Below are 6000 nucleotides of genomic sequence, written 5' to 3'. Positions count from 1 at the left end.
ACATCCTGCAACATATGATGAAGAGCTTATGTTTCTTTTGGATGAGGCTCTAGTTTGTGCCTACTAGAGAAGGCGGCCATGCAGCATTTGTGTTATCAAATGAAGTGATGGCATTCAATGACTCACAAATGCAGATTGATATTTTGGAAACCATAGTGATTGAATTCATTTTGCCTCTGGGTTCTGCTATGATGGGAATTTGGGACTTTTTGTTCCTATGCTATGAGAAAGTTTGTGGAGATGCAATATACTTGAAATATGATCTTCCACTACCTTATGACCCAGGAGGTTATCATACCAGCTATGATTGCTGTCAGTTACTATATATGCCATATGATCCAGGCAGTTTTCATGAATATTTATGGGTTAATATATGTTTTTGCTCTATTGATTGGAAATTATTGTATCTTCCCTATGATCCTGGAGGATGGTGCAAATTTTTTTAAAGAAATGCTCACAATGGGGCAAATGATTGGTTTCCTGTTTGATCCCGGGGGCTACTGAATTTCTAGTTGCTGATTTGAAGAGTACCATCTATCTGATGTAGCAGGTTGCATGGTACAAGGTTTTGGTTTCTAGATTATGCTAAGTCAGAATAGTTTTGGTTATGCATTCAATAAGATTACATGGCTGGATTCCAGTTGACTTCTTTGGACAATTGATGAAGTATCTTCACATCTTTTGAGTTGGTTCTACTACCAGAACTTGAGGTAAAGGACTTGACAGCCATTCCGTGTGCAGCAGATAGAGTAAGGCATACTTGAGCTTGACAGGGTTCCTTAAAGAGAGCTTAATGGTCAAGCCGTGTGCATCATTAACTGGAACACTTGTGTATGGCGGGGTTCACTAAACAAGTTATCCATGATTGAATGCTTTGAAGATAAGGCAGATACAGTTCATAGATTTTTGATGGACAACTACCTAATGATTAAGCTAGAACATTGATGATAGGGTATAAGCCTTATTTCATTTTTCATATATTTACACGTTACGTGAGTCTGATGATGGATAAGGAGCCTAAGGTACCTGTAGCAAATGCAGATTGAAGTGCTGTTGGCATAGACCCGAGGCTGTGCAGGTTCAGAGGGGGTGGATGTCGTGCAGCTGCGCTCCCATGCTAAGAAATATGCCAAGAAGATGCAGATCAAGCTTATTGAAAACCTACTTGATTAATGGTCAGTGATGAGGGATTAATAAGAGGCGAAGTTTAATGATTAATGTATGCCAGATGCGGATTAAAAGGGCCAACAAATGCCTTCATGATGCCAAAAATGATTATTCTTGAAGTGAGCTCAGATGGGAGTTTATGATCTAGACTGTAGTGCTTGAAGTACTCTACCGGCTTGTCTTTACGGCTCGTCCATTAGAGCTACGGGGAAGAAATTAAGGCATATTGAAGTTTGAGTCGATTAGATCCGTACCGGATTGGGCAACTGCAGCTGGGTTGACAGAATTGAATTGAATGCATGGGCTTGAAGTGCTCACTTTGTGGAGCACGTCGGTCTTTTCAGATCAGTGATTGGAGTCTCGGTTGCCAAGATATTGGTCGATAAAGATTCATCGGGGGTCGGTTTTGTACCAGTCCGGTTTGCTCGATCGGAGTGCCATCTGGGAGTTTTTGAGCCTCAACAACGTCTATATGCATTTTATGCAGTTTGAGAGGTCTATAGGGATTTACGGCTCATCAGACAGAGTCCGGCTTGCTCAGATAATACGGCTTGAGACCGATGACAGTTGTTGGCACTGCTAGCTGGGTAATTTTGGCATTATTCGGGATGCTGATATGGGGAGTAAAATTTGCGATGTTATTGTCAGTTAAGGACTAATGAGAGCATTGACGAGGATGGCTGGCATGTATGCCTAATATGGTGCCATTACAAAAGCACAAAAAGTGCTTCGTGTTTGGAATGTAATCTCTTGGAATGCATTGACTGCGGGATATACTTACCTGGGCAGGGCCAATATGTATGCCTAATGTAGTTCCCTTATGAGAGAAGCTGCCCATATTCTCAAAGGGGCATGGCCGCCCGCCCAAGTTCAAAGGCCGTCCATTAAAACTTCTAAAGGATTAAGTGTGGAAGGAAAGAAATAAGAAAAGAATTATAGGACATGGTGAGCAAGGGGCACAGGCAACGTGACAGGCAGGCAATAGCTCGCGTTGTAGCATCGTTGCTCAGACGACAGCGTCCAGGGGATGAAAACATCTTGACATGCCATGGCGCACGGGTTCGGCTCTATTTCCAGCGGTTTTCAAGCAACCGGGGTCCGACCTTGCCACGTCAGCAAGAGGTGACTTTTATGCCCCCTAGCAATGACGGTGCCGTCGCTGCTAAGGGAGGCAAAAAAGGCTATGAGTAGAAGGGTTTTCTTAAGGGCATAAGGGAGATAACGAAGATAACGAAGAGGGAAGGAGGAGGACTCCAAGGGAAGAAAAGCTTGGCAAGGCGTGAGGAACGAGCATAGGAGGGGCGGGAGCTCGGAAGAGAGGCGAGCCCGAGAGCTCAGAAACAAGGAAGCTCGCTCCTTCTCTCTCTCGACTTCAACTACCAAAGAAAGGGCTCTCTCCCGCTCTCTCTCGTTCTCGTATCGGAGATACAAAGCAAGGCTTTCTCTTTCTCTCTCCCTCTTGAGCTTGAACATAGCAAGTAAGTCAAGCTTTGAGAGCTCGGAGCAAGCCGAGCATGAATGAAATCGGGAAGTCTGGAGCAAGACGAGGCGAGAAGAACCAAGAAGCTTGAGCATAGGCAAAGAGCATCGGTAATCGAGAAGCTTCGAAGGAGAAGGGCAAGAAAAATAGGGAAGGAGATTGAAGCTTTTCCAAAGCAACTAAGGCGGAAAATTTAATGTAAGCAAAAACAAGCTTGAGAAGGAGAACTCCGTCGATGCAAAAGAAGCATAGGACGAGCCTAATCGAGGCAACCAAGCAAGGGATAAATTTTTGGCTAGCAGAAAAACTGTGAGCGGCAATGAAGCGAGTGCAAAGCATAAGGAGCAGGAAGGTGCGGAATAATTGGCAAAATTGAAGCTTGCTGAATCTAAGGGAACTTGAAGCAGATGAACCGACAAAAAAATAAATAAATTACCATCACCGTCATCGACTAGAGATTGATTAAATAATTGTTAAGTCCGGTGTCGTTAACGGACCGGTTAATTCTGTAAAGCGGAGCTTAAACTCCTAGTTAGCAGATGATCCAAGTGACGACGCTGTTAACAGACCGCCTTGGCTAAGGACTAAGTTGTAATCAAAGTAATATTCAATTAATTGATGATTGCAGAGCTGTCAGTGTCTCTTGTTCTCTCTCTTTAACACCTCCCACAGCCAGAGGCCCGCTGCCCGACTCACGTAGGGAACACATATCCCCCAACAACGTTCCATAACAATGAGGGTATTCCTTATTTTTTGTCCAAATACCTTGATCTTGAGATTTTCTAGCATCCCAATAGGTTTAACAATAGTCCCATTGGCCATCTTTACCAGTATGTTTGTAGTCCCAGGGTGAGGTTTTCCCATAGTTTCCCAACAATTTTTAGTTACAATGCTAACACCAACACCACCATCAAGGATTTCCTTCACAGTTAATCCCTTGGTAGTGATTGGTATAGTCGCATTGGATTCATTGCCTTCAAAGTATTATCCCAATTTGTTAACATGTATTTCAACAACAGAGTTCTCATCTAGGTTGGGTTGTGGATCTAAGTGTTCCTCCTCTATTGGAACCTCCCTAGCTCCATCCATCAGTGCAAATTGTGGTAGCCCGACTTTCAGTTCTCCATTGTAGAAAGCTCAAAGAGCTAAGAGTATCTCGGATCTCCATGTAGTTTGGACATGATGGTGATTCTAACTTTTGAAGCCATGAAATCCATCAATTTGGCAATATTTAACGGCACGCTTTGGGCTTTAGTCCCTTGACATGGGGAAGATGGGATCTCCATTTCTTTGATAGGATCAGGTAGTCCCTCTCTAAACATTCTCTCCAACAAGAAGGGAGTATGCCCACTTTTCCATGACTTAAAGTCACTTTCTTCTTGGATGACACTTGGTATGGCTAGTGGCCTATGGACTTTATGAGGTTGCTTTTGCGTAGGGAACATGGTGTCTGTAATCTGAATCTGCCTAGGTACTAGCTCTAGATCCCTTTGGGTCTCTTCTACCAAATCCATTAATTGATTGACTCGCTCCATCTCTTCTGTAGGGTTTGGGTAAGTTCCTATCTTCTTCTTGGGTCCTGGCCATTGTGGCTCATGATAATCTTTCTTGTTTGTTTCTTTCCTAGAGGTTGTTTTAGTCTCCATGTTTTCACCTGAATTAGAATCCTCTTCATCGTCATTCATATATACGGGGTCGTCACCGATCCCTATGTTGGTCTTTGAACTGGGGTCTGCGACTTCGCTACTTTTTGCAATCTCTTTCTTTGTATTTTTTTCTTCTTCTGAGATTGGGAAATTGATGTTGTGTCTCTTTCTTCAAGAATATAATTTTGATTGTGGAGCGTCGATCGTGTGAGTACATTTACTGGTACCACATGCGTACTTTGTGTTAGCTCCTTAGTAAACTAAATTAAATTCAATGGCGTGATCTTTGGTGCATTTGAATTATTAGGGCATTTGGAAATCAAATGATCTATGCCACATCGATTACACATGAGTATCCGCATTGTAGATCTGCTCGCTTGATTGGTTTGCATTAGTGTGGCATTATTTTATAGTCTAATAGGACACTCGGCTACACGATGTGGAACCCCACACTCGTAGCATTGAAGAGGTGGTCTCTTGGCAGTGAAATGGATATTTTGGTTTCTTGCCGCAAGAGCAGCTACTTGATAAACAGGTTTGACTTGTCCCCATTAGTCCTCCATGTAGTATTGTGGACTTTCTTCAAGTGCATCAATCCCATAGGCAATATTGGGGTCTATATCTGCCTCGCAGCCTTCCAAACAAGTAATAGGTGACTCACACCCACTTGATTCACAGAAGTGATTCTCGGATGTGGTGGTTGCAGTCCTAGCACTGCAGGTGGTAAGGGTGTTGTTTGCACAACATTTTGGGCCCTAGGGACCATGTGTTGTGACGGTTGTTCAAGAGGTGGGGCCGGCATCAATGCAGGTACTCGAGGTGTGTCCGTCCATGCTAAGGTTGGTCTATTGGTCATCGTGCGTTTAAATACTATGCAATCCTTGGCTTGATGAACATATCTTCCACATGCATTGCAATTCCCATTAAATTTTACTCTAAACATAGGGCATTCACTGGTACGATGCGGACCATAGTAAACTGAGCAACATTGTTGCTCCCTTCTTGGATACATATGATTGTTTTGTGGAGCACGATTGTCTCTAAGACTTTCTTGAATGGCCTTGGTGAGATCTGCAAAAGTCATCTCATATATCTTTGGCTCTTTAGCAATAGGCTTTATGGTCATTGGCTCAAGCCCGGATGCTTGCGAACTAGTAGATTTAGGCTCAACGGACACTCTTTCTCCTTGAATCATTAAGTTGTCCTCCGATTGGATCCCATTGGTGGTGACTAGGCTATTGTAGATATCCTCATGTCATAATCCCCTAATGAATATATCAAGTAATTGGTTATTATTGAAGCGCTCATTTGGATTACAACAAGAATTCAAATGCTTCAAGCGACTAATAAAGTCTCTCACGGACTCTCCTTCCTCTCATTGGGCTTTTTGGAGTAGAGACGCTACACCACAAAGTACTCCCTCTCATATGTACTCTTTCAAGAACAATCTCCTAAGAGTAGGGTAAATCATTTTCTCTTCCATCCTTAGGGTTCTATACCAATCCCAGCCTTTCCACTTAAGGTCATGCTTAAAGCATTACTCTTATGCAGGTCATTGTGTTCTCCTAGGGAATTGCATATTTGTTCAAACACTTTGATATGCTTTCTCACATCCCCGTCTCCAATAAATTTTTGTGTGAGCTTGGCTATTTGCATTGGCTTCCTTCTAGGCTCTCTATCTGGCGTGTTACGCATATATTCAACAAT

The sequence above is a fragment of the Adiantum capillus-veneris genome, chromosome 19, assembly GCF_014529385.1.
Source record: "Adiantum capillus-veneris isolate H3 chromosome 19, ASM1452938v2, whole genome shotgun sequence".
Classification (NCBI taxonomy): domain Eukaryota; kingdom Viridiplantae; phylum Streptophyta; class Polypodiopsida; order Polypodiales; family Pteridaceae; genus Adiantum; species Adiantum capillus-veneris.
This window is presented reverse-complemented; position numbering follows the sequence as displayed.